Consider the following 17,795-nt stretch of genomic DNA (forward strand, 5'->3'; position numbering starts at 1 on the left):
GCATTGTGGAAAAAGAAAGCCAGACAATCCCAGAAAGATGCCATAGAATTGTGGCGTAAAGAATCGCATAGGAGAACAGAAAAAGCAATCAGAAAAGCAGAGAGAAGTAGAGAAGAATCCGAAAAAGCCAGGGAAAAAGAGTTACTAGAAGAAGGAGAACAAGTCAGATTAGAACAATTAGACCGCCAAAGAAATGCACTCATTACAGGCATGTATCCAGTTCTTGCCGAGGGCCTGCCCAAGGCGACCCCGGAAGTACCCCGTAACTTGCCACCACCATTGGTTCCGACTAAACTCCGTCACAAACAGACCGCAGCAGATATTTTCCTTTCCTCCTATTTAGATGACGTAGCTCCAGCATATACTAATGTACCCGTACCACCCGTTAATAATGTACAGCAGCCTGCTCCGTCAGTTCAACTCACTGTTCAAGCCACGACCCCTCCACGTCATCAAGTCACTCTTCCCGCGCCTGTTGTCACTTCCCCTACTGCTGCTGCTACTGTTACTGTTCCCCCTACTATTGGTCCTCTCAATCCTTTTGCGACAGCTGCAACCCAGAGTCCACCCCCATTACATATACCTCTTGTACCCGCTATGACGTCAGCAACCACAACCCAGTCAGTTCATGCCCTCGCTTCCGCCTCAGGAGGTGCCGTAGGAGGCCACCTTCGCACCCCGCCACAAGTAAGACGAATGACAGTCAGGGAATTAGCATTGCAACGTACGCCGAAAGCGGTTACATACGAAAACCTTAGACAGTACATTACAGATTGTAGATATGACCCAGTACCTGGCAGGGAGGGAGACATGATGTTAGTCTCGTTACGTCTACGACGCGTTACAGATTATTTGATGCTATTACCAGAAATGACTAACCATCTAGACAATATATATCATTTTATTAGAACAGGGGAGAGACCAGAATGTATTCGTGAGGCCATGGCATATCAGAAGGTTGAGACACAAAGTATGATCTTACGATTTTTGATTAATTGTCTGATAAGGGAACGAGATTGGCCAGGTGCTGTCAAAGAAGAGATAGATGCAGTGATGAAATGGAGTAATAATATTGCAGATTGTAAACATGATAAACAAAATTGCATAGATGCCATGTATAGAAAGATCCGTAAAGAAATCGTAACGATGCATGACAGACAGAAGGCTGAAAGGGAAGCCGAGTCAGACAAGAATGAATTCTCGGAGGAGGAAGAAATAGATAATCCAGTAGAAAATCAAGGTACAATAGCGTACGTAGGTAGAGTGAAACTTCCTAAACAGTATTCTTTTGACAGACCTTTTGACAGACCCATTCGTCTAGAAAACAAGAAACGTTTCCTTTCCCCGATACCAGAACAATGTTCTCTTGAACATGTATTTCAAGATACTGATAAAATACTGAAAGAAAGAATAGGTTACCATGAACTTAGTACCATGCGTGATCAGGAACTAGCCCGGTCAGCAGTCCGATGGGCTGGGAATGACAGTATATATAAAAATGATTCAGTAGCGCAAACATTTTTGAGCCTTACTCCAGATGAACAGCGATTAGCTGGTATGTACATGATTCAACATCTCATTACACTATATGAAAGTCAGCACTCTGATCCAGGTCCACTATATAATATATTGGAAGACTTACTCCTGAAAAGATGGAGAGGCCTAGGTACCGATTTAATTAATACCATTCTAGAACAACGTCACAAATACAGAACTTTCCTGACTCCCCATTTTGTTTCTGTTCCACCCCCAGTAAGACAACCTTTTTACATAGACAGACAGAATCCCTTACGAGAAGTTCATCCCGTCCAGATTCCAGGGGGTGCGCTTCAACGCGTATTCGTATACACTCCATTGACAAAAATGGAATTATTGGAAATGAAGAAAATAATACCTTGTCACGATAAAGATCCGGCAGGATTCCACCGTGAATTAAAGGACATGTTACTCATGGGAGACTATACGTATCCCGACATTCTTAAAATGTTAAAAGTATTGTTGCCAGCAGGGATTTACGAAAAATTGAAAGAGAAAGAATGGGAGGTGGGAGATAAAAAGATTATCTGGACTGAATTAGAAGACGAAGAAAAAACACGTACCCCAGGTTTAGGTCTTGGGGACAAAACTAAAGCCTTACCAGGATTATTAGTACAAGTTTTGCCTAGATTATTGACGGTTAAAAAGGAAGACTGGGATGCAATCTCAGCCTGCAAACAGAAACAAGACGAAGACACTAGTGATTTTTATTCCAGATTCGAGAAATGTTTCATTATTAATAGTGGCCTGAAAACAAGTAGCGAGTCATATCCACATCTTTTTGTGACCAAATTAGTCGAGAATTCCTTACCCCAGGTTAAAAACAGAGTATTGAAAGTCGAAAGCACATGGCAAGCAAATACACCTTCCCAAATGTTACAAATGTTACAGTACCACCAGAACCGAATTAGGGAGGAGCACGATCATGAACAGAGACGTATGAAAGACACGAAAATGAAAGTACTAGTTGCCCAGTCTGTTCCAGCAGATGGTCAGAAGAAAGGTAACACACAGACTAGTCATTCTGCAGCTCCTGTTAAAGGGAATTGCAATTATTGTAAACAGCCAGGTCACTTCATAAATGAATGTGCCGTTCTAAGACACAATATTGCTACAGGCAAAACGAAAGAAAGACCACGTCCGCCTAGACCAGAACACGTTCCACAGAATCTTATACAGAATACGCAACCTCCACCGAATGCACAGCAACAGACAGTAGCGGTGCCCCAACCCCAACCCATTGCCGCAACGCAACATGTTACTCAGCAAATGTACCAGTATGCACAGTCCGATTACCCCGATTATCAGCAGTATACATGAAACAGCCTAGAGAGGGAGGTTGGCTTGCCTCTTATCGAGGTTCCTGTAGATCAAGAGGGTCCCTATGTACATAGTCAGGTATTAGGGGAAGACAGAAAATTTTTGATTGACACAGGGGCGAGCAGAACTACCATTAGTTATGTTGAGGTCCCAGGGGCACCCCTCTCAGGCTCACAGAATGTTTCCCTTGGATTTTCAGGAAAGCCTATTGTTAACGAAGTATCAAAGCCAGTTCCCCTTACAGTTGGTCCATTGTCTCGTACTACGGATCTGTTACTTACGAAATCATGTCCCGAAAACTTGCTTGGTATTAAAACGCTGAAAGCTCTAGGAGCTGTAATATGTTGTTCTCCGGAAGGAGTGAGATTATTTTTACGTGACTTTAAGGGTCATTATGCATTGAGAGATTTTGATGCCAGATTGAAAAATGTTCCACAGCATTTATGGGCACAAGGTCCAACTGATGTAGGTTGTATGCACATTACTCCCTATCGTGTTACACTCAAGCAAGGTGTTGTACTGCCCCGAATCCGACAATATAAATTGCCACCCGAGGCTGTAGCAGCCTTACTGAAAATTATTGACGAACTCATTGCTCAAGGAGTAGTTGTAGAAACTGACTCCAATGTATGTAATTCTCCAATCATTCCGATTCTTAAACGAACTGACCCAAATGCACCTCCAGTCTACAGACTGGTGATTGATCTTCGAGAACTCAATAAATGCATAGTACCACAGTACCCAGTGGTCCCAGATATTTCATCACTACTGACTGCCATTGATTCCGAAGCTGCGTTCTTTACTGTAATTGATCTTAAGAATGCCTTCTTTAGTGTCCCCATTCATCCCGATAGCCAATACCTTTTCGGGTTCTGTTTAAATGGCCGAAGCTTCAAATTTGCACGTGCACCTCAAGGGTTCACGGAAAGTCCTAGTATTTACAGCCAAGCACTGAAACGACAACTAGACGGTATTCACATGCCTACTGACACTGCTCTACTGCAGTATGTTGATGATCTGTTGATCACAGCACGGACCAAACGTGATTGCGAGCGCGCGTCACTGACAGTCTTGTATTTTCTGGCCGAAAAGGGGCATAAAGTGTCCCCTTCAAAGCTTCAATTCTGTGCCCAGCAAGTGGTATACCTTGGACACTTGCTGTCCAAGAGGGGTAGACAGTTGACACCAGATCGTATCCAGTTAATTGCACATCTGCCACAACCCAGGACTCAAAAGGAGGTACGGGCCTTTATTGGACTCACTTCGTACTGTAGACAATGGATTCCCCAATATGCATTTCTAGCCAAGCCGCTCACACAGTTGACAACACAGGAGGCAGCGACTTCGACTGTCCTCCCTTGGACTCAGGAACATACACAAGCTTTTAATGACTTGAAGAAAGCTTTATGTCAAGCACCAGTTTTAGCGACACCATGTTACAGCAAACCTTTTACACTTTTTGTCACAGAACGCGACGGCACAGCATTATCTGTTCTCACACAAGATCAAGCAGGACACCATAAGCCTTGTGCTTATTTTTCTAGTACATTAGATCCAGTGGCCCAGGCTCTGCCTGCGTGCCTAAAATCAGTTGCAGCAACAGCTCTAGCTATCAGACAAAGCGATTCAATAGTGTTAGGACATCCCTTGACAGTACAGGTTCCACACTCCGTGGAAGTTCTTCTGAACCGAACCCAGACTCAACACTTAACCATAGCACGACTGACAGGTTATGAACTGACACTGTTCCAGCCACACATAGAAATTAGACGCTGCAACATACTCAACCCTGCCACATTGTTACCCTCGAGTACAATTGATCCAGCACCACATGACTGTGTAGAAGTCATTAATACAGTGACAAAACCCCGACAAGACTTGACAGACATTGCATTGACCGACCCAGACCTGACACTTTACGTGGATGGTTCATGTATGAGAACAAGCACAGGAGAGTTAGTGGCCGCCTATGCAGTGACCACTGAAACTGAAGTCATAGAAACACATCGTATTGACACGTTATCTGCTCAAGCTGCAGAGCTCATTGCCCTGACCCAAGCCTGTATACTAGCCAAGAACAAGAAAGTAAACATATTCACAGATTCACAGTATGCATTCGGAGTCGTTCACGATTTCGGTGTTCTTTGGGAAGAGAGAGGTTTTTTAACTTCTCACGGTACCAAGATCCAGCATGGTCCCCTCATTCAAGCCTTGTTAGAAGCAATACACTTGCCTACAGCCATAGCCATTATGAAGTGCAAAGCACATACTAAAGTCACTGATAATATTTCCCGGGGTAACGACCTGGCAGATCGAACAGCCAAACTCACAGCTCAGACAGACATACCGATTAACGTGACAAAGACTGAAGTACCTATACTGACACATTGCCTGACAGTTAGGGATCCCACTCTAGACGTACTTGACATACAGACACATGCAACCCCAGACGAAATCAAGAAATGGACTGAACAAGGAGGGATCCAGACAGATCAGGGATGGATGACGAAGGGAAGAGCCACATGGTTCCTCCCCGACTCTATGGTTCAAGTTATCATTAACACAGCACATAGTCCAGCACACTTAGGAGAGAAAGCCATGTTAGACAGCTTACAGAATCTCTGGTTCAACAAACATTTACGAGCAGCAGCTAAACAGAAAGTGCGTACTTGCATGATCTGTTGTCAGTTCAATCCAGGCAAAGGTGTTCCCGTGGAGCAAGGTGGATTTCATCCTCCTGACCATCCTTTTGAAGTCCTCCAGATGGATTATATCCAGATGAACAGATGCCGAGGATTCAAGTATGTCCTCGTAGTTGTATGTGCCCTTTCCCGCTGGACAGAAGCACATCCAGTCCCCGATTACACTGCTGCAACCACTGCCAAACAGCTGGTACGTGAGTTTTTCCCACGATATGGTTTGCCCCGTGTCGTGTACTCTGATAATGGACAGCCATTCTCGTCCGAGCTTATGAAACAGGTATCACTCTTGTTAGGTTACCAGTGGAAGTTCCACTGCGTCCGACATCCCGAAGCCGCAGGTCTCGTAGAGAGACATAATCAAACCCTGAAAACACGCCTAGCAAAGGTCTGTGCAGAGAAAGGTGTAGATTGGATAGTAGCCCTGCCAGTTGCACTCTTTTACATGCGAATGGTAGCCCATTCTAGAACAGGATTGTCTCCGTACGAGATTGTTTTTGGTCGTCCCCCGAACATGTGGGGTACGCCTATGCCCAGACGAATTACTGATGTTGAAAGTACTATGCTGACAGATTACTTGGCCTCCTTGATGTCTGCACTACAATCTTGTCGTTCACAGGTCGCGGCTGCCTTTCCAGACAACACCCAAGTAAAACCGCATGAAGTCGTCTCCGGCGAGTATGTATACGTGAGGAATTTTGACAGGAAAAGTCCGCTGGAAGCCAGATGGAAGCAGCCAAAATTGGTGTTGATGTCAACGAGAACTGCAGTCAAGCTGGAAGGACGCAAAGGATGGCTGCACTCCAGCCACATTAAAAAATTTCACGGACTGTGTCCAGAAACTCCGATTAAGGACTGCCCACTTTTAGAGACTGACTCTAAACTCCCCCTGCTAGAGAAAACTCCCCAAGAGGAGTATCGTTCCAAGTTAAGGTCTAGTAAGTCAGACAGCGTTTAATTGTTTAAGTCCCCCTCGGGTGAAGCGGTTAGACAGGTTTCTGATATGAATAAGATAGACCCAAGTAGTCAGAGAGATAGGCGTAACGAAAAGAGAAAACAGTACTGTAAAGTTTTGCACAGCAGATGCATTATCGCATTAATTTCCATGTTTCTTCTGAGTCTTACGATTATATGCATAAGTTTAATGCTACATGTTTTCTTTCCTCTTGATTCACATGTACAGGCTTCCTCTAATGACACTGTAGAGGACACTTTTAGTGACCTGCCTCCCCATGAATTATCCTATCGTTTAGCAATGCGCAACAATACATTCATCCGTATGTTACACCATTCTCACCAGACCAGCAATGCCACCAATTGCTGGGTATGTGGCCGACTCCCTCCCTATCAGAAGTACGAGGGAGCTTTGCCCCTCTTTCCTTATCCGTTCACACATAATGGTTCGTGTGGTGCATGGTTTACTTTAATGTCCTCCCTAGATAGTAAGTCCAAAGTTCCCCAAGACAATTGGATATGGGGGAACCTGAATACAGTCATGAATACAATATGTTTCCCAGACCAAGAAGGTCTTCCCCAAAGGACAGGGACCGATCTAGAAAATGAAGTGTACGGATTAGGTAATTTTACACTTAACCTCATGATCCTGAACGTGCAGTTTGAGACTAATTCGGACTTGCCGTCTATTACAGTTTTGCCCGTAAAAGGTGAACTATGCGTCAGAAAGAATGGTTCCATACATCTAGGACACAGTGATTGTAATACTGTGGTCGAATTCAATGATAAGGGGAAGTCTACTTTCAAAGCTTCCCGCCATTCCTATTTCATATGTGGTCAGACAGCCTATGTATGTCTGCCATTGGATTGGGATGGGACGTGTTATATTGCGTTCCTATTACCACCTGTTTTCCTAGCCCCACCTGATTATCATAGAAATCCACATCTTGTACATGTAAGACACAGAAGGGAGATCAAGACCCCGATTGTCGACCAGACCGAGACAACATTGGAACAATATACCGATTTTAATAAAGGATTCTTTTTCTTCATAGGCCCCATTCAAAATAGTAAATTGATACGCAGATTAACCAGAACTCTCGAAGCGGTAGTGAACGAAACTACTTCTTCTTTAGGTAACTTGACTGAAGAACAATCTGCTATGAGACTTGTAGTTCTTCAAAATCGCCTTGTCCTTGACGTCATCCTGGCCGATAGGGGCGGGGCTTGTAGAGTCATCGGATCCAGTTGTTGTGTTTTCATTCCTAATAACGCGCCACCAGTGTATAAGGCCATAACACGGCTTCACGAAATAGCTCACCAGATTCACCAGAATCCAGGCACCTGGACTTGGTCCGGTTGGTTCTGGAGTGTAATATCCGCCTGGGGATGGAAGTTACTATCATTCCTAGGAATAATACTACTTATAGTATTCAGTTGTTGTCTTTGTCTACAATGTGGGCCAGCGATTTGCGGCTTGTGCGCCACAGCTTGTATTCCCCGTCCAAGTTCACGTTCCCGTTCCCGAATGAAGAGAGACGAGCAAATGATGGTATATGAACAGATAGATGGTCTCATGAATATAGATATATCCTAAAGGGTGTAGTAGGGTCCAAGGAGGGAATGAGGTAATAGAAATTTTCAGGTAGCTAATGTGTCCCCTACTCGCACCCTATCCATGCACTCATGTTCCTTGTATGTTGTGTAACTTCTGTTTCGTACATGCTAGAAAGACGCAAATACATTTGCGTCCATCCTTAACATGTCAGCTATCCAGTCATGCAAAGATATCCCGTTAATTAGGCTTCTAGGCCTATGGTGCCAACGTCTTTACATGGTGCACTTTTGAATCTCGCACACGTTTTTTCTCCATGTTTCCTGGCCCAGTCGAGCTAGGCCCTTAAACGAGGCCCCGAGCCTCATCTCTCCTGTCTCTGAAAGCTGTATGCATCCCTGACCCTTGCCTTACTTCCTGCCAGCGAAGCGGTGCCCGGCTCGGCCTGCTTGCCTGCCAAAAGTGTATTTTGCCTACAGTTATCTGCTCAGCCTCCTCGAAAACACATTCCAGTCTAGTGAAATAGGTAAACATATTCCCGGCTGCAGAGCAAAGGGCCCGGCCTTCCTGTCCTCCTTGCAAGTGATTTACTGAACCCGTTACCATGGTAGGCCCATGGCTCCGCGCATTGCACCAAGACACGTAAGCACGCACTAGCATTCAGTATTGAACGGCCTCTGCCCGAGAGACCTTTTACTTCAGACACTACATCATCCAAAACATGAGATACCAGATATGTTATAGGTACAGGTTGCCCTGACATCCCAGATACCAGTCTCCTCCACTAGTGCTAAAGTCAAAGCCCCCAGTTCTCCCCAGTTACACGTCATGCTTAGTTGTGCGCGCATTCAGGTCATAGGTTTCTGCTGATCCTGCAAACTTTCTCTATGCATCCACCCACATGTGACGTTTCTTGTGACGCTTCTCTGACATTTCCAGTGCACGCCCATGTGTACGCCTTTTTACACGCCTCCTGTTACGCACGTGTGTTCTTATCTCTCTCTTTTCACCTGTTACGCCTACTGTATTGGTTTCAATTGTACCATTTTACTATATATAATGTGTAATGTTAATAAAACGTTGAATGTCCCTTCCTGAACCTTAGTGGTGATGGAACATGATGTCCAATCCTCGAGGATTTTCCATTAAAGCCCGTATGACTCAGATCCCACGGACTCTGCCTCTCATTTGAATGAGCTGTCTTTTATTGATAATTATATGGAAAAATGATACGGTAAAATTAATTTACCACAGGCCCCCAACAGTGCCACCAAACATAGAGCGACCCGAGGGCAAGGGGTGACCGGAAACCGTCTGGGGGATACAGTAGGAAAACAAGGAAAAACCTGTCAACACCAACAGGAGAGCCCAGTGGACCAACACAGTCTGCATCCAGCCGACCACAAGAGAGACAGCGACCACCCACAGGACCCACACCTGAAGCTACCCGAGGTAGCAGAAGAGGAGGAAGAGGTGGCAGGGAACGGGGACCAGACAGAGGAAGAAGTACCCCGACCACGCCCAAGACCACGAAAAGGTCAGAGGAGCCCGCCCACGACGAGCAGAAGAAAGTGCAGAATTACTCATCAGAACCACCAAGTGAGCACCAAAAGGCGAACACCACAAAGAGAAATGCATAGAATCAAAACTCCCAGCGCAGCAATGGCCCCCAAAACCGGAACCAAAACAGGAGTTAGCCCACAGCACCAGGTACCACCAGGAGGCCGCCCGACCAGGCACTAACCCGGCGTGACCGGTATCTTCCGAGAGCAATCGAGATCAGGTGTGGATAAGGGCAGAATGGGCATAGGGCCAAAGTACGAAAGAAAGAAACTGCCCCCATTATCGCCTCAAGGCGAGAGTGGGAAAACGACCACGCCCAGTGAACAGAAGCAGGAAAATCAACTGCAAAGTCCTGCAAGGGATAAAGTGTACTCAGAACCAGGGGGAAAATAACATTAACAACATCATTCCATTCAGCCTCCAACACCCTTAAAACAGATGAGTAGTGTTAGACGGACCGGGAGGGTCGGCCGAGATTACGGGGAGAGGTCTCCGGGGAGAGCCGTCTCCAACGACTGTACAGACAAGTAACTTCCCCCCCACAGACGGACACCACACAGGATTGAAGGTTAACGAGACTTTATATGCAATTCTTAGGTTACGATGATATGATACAAGGAGGTCTGGACTCAGGGGTCCCCTCGGTTCTAGTCTCTGGCTGAGGAAAGGGGTAGCGGGACAGTCTTTGTTACCAATGAGTGGAAAATAGCTCTCAATCCTCGAGCTTCGGCGTTCTAGATGATCGGGCCGCGGCGGAGCCAGGCAGGTCCCGAGATGGACGAAGGAAGGACGACGGTCCGCGGCGGAGCCTGCAGGTCCCGGTGAAGATGACGGTTACAACGGTCCGCGGCCACGCCAGCAGGTCCCGACGACGATGATGGATTGGAAGGTTGCGAAGGCTGTGGCAGCGCCAACAGGCAGGACGATGGTGCACAGGACAGAGCTACGGCAGCGCCAGTAGTCTGTCAAGGATGAGTTCCTCTTTACGTCTCTCGACTCCAAGATACAACTGCCTTCCTGCTCTGGAGCTGCCCCAGTTATAGGGCTGGCGTGCTTTGATGTCCGGACCCTCGCACTTGGAGGTCGGGAGGTCCGGGATGAGGGAGTCCAGACACCCAGCAGGGGGGTGGAGCCAGCGCCCGGGGAGGCGATGGGCGAGCGGCACTTGGCGGGGGAGAGCCATCGGCACCTCTTTCTCCCATTGACTTGCCAAGTAGCCCGCTCACCTCCTGGGTGGAGGGTGGTGCCGGAATGTCTGAGGCCGGGCTAGGCCCAGGGTTGAGGTCGATCGGGGGCCAGGCGGCCTCGTGGTGAAGTGTCCAAGATGGCGGCCCAGGCTGGGCGCGTGGGCCGGCAGTGGATCGGACCCACGAGGTTAACGTGCTCGAGGGCAGGGGCCCTGAGAGGATGGAGGACGTGCAATGGTGGTGTGTGGTACTTGCGTGACGGGACTCAGGCCTGGTTGGGCCGGGGGAGAGCGGCCCTTCATGTGGCCTGTCCAACATGCGTCCCCCCCAGCTGAAGGCGGGGAGAGTTACCCATCCTCTTGGGGACTCTCCTCGTCGAGGCGGAAAAACCGGGACAGGCCATCCGCGTTGGCGTGGTCTGGCCCAGGCCGGTGTTCGACTGTGAAGTCCATACCTTGCAAGGAGATGGACCAGCGTAGCAACTTTGGGTTTTCCCCCCGCATATGCATCAGCCACTGCAGGGGTCGGTGGTCGGTCTGCACCCGAAAGTGGGTGCCAAAAAGGTAGGGCCGGAGCTTCTTGAGGGCCCATACCACAGCGAAGGCTTCCCTCTCTATGGTGCTCCAGCGTTGCTCCCGTGGTAGGAGTCTCCGGCTGATGAAGGCCACCGGTTGATCAAGGCCTTCGGTGTTCACTTGAGACAGGACCGCCCCAATGCCCTGGTCGGAGGCGTCCGTCTGGACGACGAACTCCCGGCTGTAGTCTGGGGCCTGGAGCACAGGAGCGGAACACATGGCGGCCTTCAATTGTTCGAATGCCGTTTGACACTCTGGGGTCCAGTTGACTTTCCTGGGCTGATTCTTTGACGTGAGTTCTGTGAGGGGCCCCACTATGGTACCATAGTCTTTCACGAACCTTCGGTAATAGCCCGTGAGGCCCAGGAAGGCTCGTACCTCGGTTTGGGTGATGGGGGGCTGCCAGTCCTGGATGGCGGCAATTTTCAGCTGTAGAGGGGCCACTAGGCCGCTTCCCACCTGGTGTCCGAGATAAGTCACAGACCCTTGCCCAATTTGACACTTGCTGGCCTTGATCGTGAGGCCAGCTCGCTGAAGGGCTTGTAGCACTGCTCGGAGGTGGTGGAGGTGTTCGGTCCAATGGTGGCTGTATACAGCGATGTCGTCTAGGTAGGCGGCGCTAAATCCTTCGAGCCCCGCCAGGACCTGATTGACGAGCCGTTGGAATGTTGCTGGGGCATTCTTCATGCCGAAGGGCATGACCGTGAAATGGTAATGGCCATCGGGGGTAGAGAAGGCAGAACGTTCTTGCGCTCGGGGTGTGAGGCCGATCTGCCAATAGCCTGCTGTCAGGTCGAAGATGCTGAGGTAGCGGGCAGCTCCCATTCGGTCGACCAGTTCATCTGCCCGGGGGATGGGATGTGCGTCTGTTCTGGTGACCGCATTCAAGCCCCGGTAGTCGACGCAGAACCGGAGTTCTGGTGTGGTGCCGGGGGCAGCTGCTTTGGGGACCAGTACGACAGGGCTGGCCCAGGGACTGTCTGAGGGCTCGATGACCCCGAGCGTGAGCATCTTGGCTACTTCTGCCTGGATGCAGGCCCGTACCCGATCTGGCACGCGGTAGGCCCGGTGGCGGATAGGGGGGCTGTCCCCGGTGTCCACATCGTGCACACACCAGGAAGTGACACCTGGGGTGAGGGAGAACAGGCTGGCGAACTGTGACAGGAGGGCTTGACACTCTTGGCGTTGTTCTCTGGTGAGGGTCTCCGAGAGTCGGACCCCATCCACGGAGCCGTCTTGCTCCTGAGTCCGTAGGAGGTCAGGGAGAGGCTCGGAGTCTTCTTCAACCCCATTGTCTGTGGCCATCAGGAGGCTGAGCTCTGTTCGTGCAAAGTGGGGCTTTAGTCTATTAGCGTGGAGGACCCGGAGAGGGTTCCGGGAGGATTCCATGTCGATGAGATAGGTGGCAGGACCCTTGCGCTCGATTACTTTGAAGGGCCCCGTCCATTTGTCTTGTAGAGCGCATGGCTCCGTGGGGGACATTACCCATACCTGTTGGCCAGGTTCGAATTCAATGGATGAGGCATTCTGGTCATACCATTTTTTCATGTCCTCTTGACTGGCCTCTAGGTTGGCTTTCGCTAGTTCTCTGAACCGCCGGGTCTGGTTGCGGAGGGTGAGGAGGTACCGGAAGACATCTGGAGGGTTCTTTAACGGAGGCATCTCCCAGCCCTCTTTGACTAGGCTGAGCGGCCCCCGCACTGGGTATCCATATAGCAGTTCAAATGGGCTGAAGCCTAGGGATTTCTGAGGGACCTCTCGGTAGGCGAAGAGGAGGCACGGCAGCAGCACATCCCACTGGCGACGGAGGGGCTCTTCCAACCCCCCGATCATCCCCTTTAGCGTGCGGTTGAATCGCTCAACAAGTCCGTTCCCTTGTGGGTGATAGGGGGTCGTGAATCGGTAGGTGACCCCGCACTGCTGCCAGAGGGATTTCATGTATTTAGAGATAAAGTTCGTGCCTCTGTCGCTGACGACTTCTCGGGGGAAGCCCACACGGGAGAAGATCCCCATCAGAGCCCGGCCGACTACCGGGGCTGTCACAGTCCGCAGAGGAACAGCCTCAGGGTAGCGGGTGGCGTGGTCCACTAGTACCAAGATGAATCGATGGCCCTGTTTCGTGCGCGGGTCCAGGGGCCCCACAATGTCTATTCCGACCCTCTCAAATGGGGTAGTGACCACCGGGAAAGGTTGCAGGGGGGCCTTTAGTTTGCGGCCGCTCTTTCCACTGGCTTGGCACGTGGGGCAGGATCGGCAATGCTGGTGCACATCGTTCCTCATTTTGGGCCAGAAGAAGTGGGTCACTAGGCGACTGTAAGTTTTATCTTGGCCCAGGTGCCCTGCCAGGGGGACGTCGTGGGCCAGGTTTAGCAGAAAGTCTCTAAAACGGAGGGGCACCACTAATACTCTGTTGGCCCCCAGCTCGGCGATTCTTTGCTCGCTGTACAGCAGATCATTGTCCCAGTAGACCCAATGAGTTCCAGAGGTATCCCCTGCGCTTTGGGCGAGCGCTTGCTGGCGGAGTCCCTCGAGGGAGGGACAGGTCTTCTGTTCTTGGCGAAATTGTTCTTGCGTGGGCCCCCCCTCTTGAGGCCACTGGTCGAGGTTAGCGAGGTCGGAGGGTTGAGCTGGTTCGGAGGGGATGTCATGGTCGGTGGTTTCGGCTGGGGCGACCGGAGGCGGTGGCGCCGGCCATTCGGGCTCTGCTGGGCGGTGGTTGGCACGGGCGGCCATGGACCGGGTGGTGACGCACGCCCAGTCCGGGACGCCTAACATCCCCAGGTGTTCTTTTCGCTCCACGGCTGCCCACGGCGAGCTTTCAAGGTCATTCCCAAGGAGGCAGTCTACGGGGGCGTCGTCTCGGACTGTTACTTTCAACATGCCGGAGACCCCTCCCCATTCGAAAGGGACGCAGGCCATCCGACACAAACTTTCCGAGTTATCGGCTGATCGTACAGGGCAGAGAATGTTCGGTAAATACTGTTCTGGGGCCACCAGGTGACAGCGGACGGCTGTTACACTGGCCCCGGTGTCACGAAGGGCTTCGGCCCGGCGCCCATTGATGCTCACCCATTGGCTGTACTTCTGGGTGTTAGCGGGTAGGGGGACCCGCGGGACCATGTCTTTCCCCCCTAAGCATGCCAGAGCCATGGCGGCTGGCTCCCACTCTTGATGCTCTTGTTCGTATTCTTCCTGCTCCTCGGAGGTCTGTTCCTCCCCTAGGGCCGCAGCGGCCACTTGGCGGGGTCTTGGGCTCTGGTACTGTGGGCAGTTTGGGTCGTTTGCGTAGTGGCCGACTCGTTGGCATCGGTGACACGTGACATTGGCTCTGTACCCCGGTCGCGCCGGGGTGCTGCCCCGGTTGGCCGGGGGGGTGGTGCTGGTTGCGGGGGCGGCCGGAGCGTTGTCTCTTCCTCGTCCTTGGCCCCCTCCTCCTCCTCTGGGTCGGTGCTGACCATTGTTGTTCCGGTTCTGTTCGTAGAACCCATTCCGGCCCACTCTGGTGATTTCCCACCGGTCAGCTTCCGCTGCGAGCTGCCGGGGATCTGTTAACTTGCTGTCGAGGAGGTGCTGGCGGAGTTCAATGAAACAATTGTTCGACAGATGCTCCCATACCATCAGATTGAACAGTTGTTCGTAGGTCGTGACATTGCTTCCTCTGATCCAGCCCTCGAAGGCTCGGCTAAAGTAGGTTACGTAGTCTACCCAAGTGGTACCCGGGATGCGGGTGCAGTCTCGGAACCTCTGACGGTACATCTCGGGTGTGAGGCCATAGCGGGTGAGGAGGGCCGCTTTCATATGGTCATAAGAGGTCATCTGGTGGTCCGGGAGTTGTAGCAGGGTATCGCGGCCCTCATTGAGGAATCTCCCCCATAGACCGGCTCCCCAATCGCTTCTATCGATCCGGTGTGCAGTCATAGCGATTTCATAGGCCTTAAACCATTGCTGGATGTCGTCTTCTCGGAAATATTCTCGGACAACATCCTTGGGGATGTGGACCTTTTTCTCTGTGGCCCCTGAGGTGTGGGATCGCTCGGGCACCCCTGCTTCTTTATTCTGCTTGCGCAGGTTGATCTCGGCTAGGTTCCGTTCGTGTTCGTACGCCAGTTTCTTTTCCTCGAGCTCCCTTTGTCTCTGTTTCTCTTCTCTTTCTTCTCGGAGACGCAGGTGCTCTAAGTTGATTTTTTGTTCAGCCAGCTTGAGTTCAATGTCCATCTTGAGTCGGGCCATTTCCAGCTCGTGTAGTCGGGTTCTTTCTCTTTCCTGGATCTCGTCTTGCGAGAGACCCGTTCTTTGCCCTTCAGGGGCCGTGGTTGTTTTTTCTGCGGTGCTTTGATCGGGGGTTCCGGTAGCCCCGGTCTCTGCCCAAGATTCTAGGGCATGCTTGAAATCATCTTTGGTGCTTAGTCCGGTGGTAGCGATACCTAGTTCGATGCAGAATTGTTTTAGTTCACGATGGCTGTACCCCTCTAGTTTCTCCATTTGGAACTTCTCGGTTGATCCGCTTTCTTTAGTTGTCATTGTGATTTCGTCGTGGGGTGAGCTACTCTCTGTACGTTATGCGGTGATTCGGATCGCGCCGCTGGCCACCAATGTTAGACGGACCGGGAGGGTCGGCCGAGATTACGGGGAGAGGTCTCCGGGGAGAGCCGTCTCCAACGACTGTACAGACAAGTAACTTCCCCCCCACAGACGGACACCACACAGGATTGAAGGTTAACGAGACTTTATATGCAATTCTTAGGTTACGATGATATGATACAAGGAGGTCTGGACTCAGGGGTCCCCTCGGTTCTAGTCTCTGGCTGAGGAAAGGGGTAGCGGGACAGTCTTTGTTACCAATGAGTGGAAAATAGCTCTCAATCCTCGAGCTTCGGCGTTCTAGATGATCGGGCCGCGGCGGAGCCAGGCAGGTCCCGAGATGGACGAAGGAAGGACGACGGTCCGCGGCGGAGCCTGCAGGTCCCGGTGAAGATGACGGTTACAACGGTCCGCGGCCACGCCAGCAGGTCCCGACGACGATGATGGATTGGAAGGTTGCGAAGGCTGTGGCAGCGCCAACAGGCAGGACGATGGTGCACAGGACAGAGCTACGGCAGCGCCAGTAGTCTGTCAAGGATGAGTTCCTCTTTACGTCTCTCGACTCCAAGATACAACTGCCTTCCTGCTCTGGAGCTGCCCCAGTTATAGGGCTGGCGTGCTTTGATGTCCGGACCCTCGCACTTGGAGGTCGGGAGGTCCGGGATGAGGGAGTCCAGACACCCAGCAGGGGGGTGGAGCCAGCGCCCGGGGAGGCGATGGGCGAGCGGCACTTGGCGGGGGAGAGCCATCGGCACCTCTTTCTCCCATTGACTTGCCAAGTAGCCCGCTCACCTCCTGGGTGGAGGGTGGTGCCGGAATGTCTGAGGCCGGGCTAGGCCCAGGGTTGAGGTCGATCGGGGGCCAGGCGGCCTCGTGGTGAAGTGTCCAAGATGGCGGCCCAGGCTGGGCGCGTGGGCCGGCAGTGGATCGGACCCACGAGGTTAACGTGCTCGAGGGCAGGGGCCCTGAGAGGATGGAGGACGTGCAATGGTGGTGTGTGGTACTTGCGTGACGGGACTCAGGCCTGGTTGGGCCGGGGGAGAGCGGCCCTTCATGTGGCCTGTCCAACAAGTAGAGAGTGAACGACACTGGCTCTGTACATCGAAATTGCGCAAAGTAAGAGAGACCACCACATCCACTACGGACTCGGGAAACAACAGTGCGGAACGAATGTGCAGAAGAATATCTCCAAAACCTGACCCCCCCACAAAACGACCCATAAGAGCCACATCCTCGCCCTTACAAGTCAAGAGAGAAACCAGGGTCACATCCGGCCGCAGTAGAGGGAGAAACCCAGGCCACATAATTTAAAACGACAGTCACCTTAGAATGAAACAGTAGCCAGAGCAAGTCAAGCAAAGGGGCCACGTCCAGAGATCTCGAAGACACTTGAGCTGCAGCAGAATCCAATGCAGCACCTGCCACCATTAAAGCACACACAAAAATGACATGCAAAACACCCACGGTAAGCAAGAGCGCTGAAAAAAACACTTTATAGCCAAGGAAACTGGGAAAAACAAATAAAGAAAGAAAGAAATGCCAATGGCCGGCCATCGGCTCGCCCATAGCAATGACGCCACATCCTTTGAAAAAGCTACAGACAGACGGGTATTCAATGACTCAAACAAGACAACTGTGCAAAAATGTATAACAGGACTACACATCCATCGGCTCCTGAAATGATTACGCAATAAGAGTACATTTCCATAAACCAAGTTGCCTGAACAGAGACTCAAACCCTGGGACCTCAGAGTAAAAGTCAGAAGCACGACCGACTGAGCAAACCATGCTCTACCATGAACCCCCTCAATTGCGTCTAAACCAG

Source organism: Lissotriton vulgaris, chromosome 10 (assembly GCF_964263255.1).
Source record: "Lissotriton vulgaris chromosome 10, aLisVul1.2, whole genome shotgun sequence".
NCBI lineage: Eukaryota > Metazoa > Chordata > Amphibia > Caudata > Salamandridae > Lissotriton > Lissotriton vulgaris.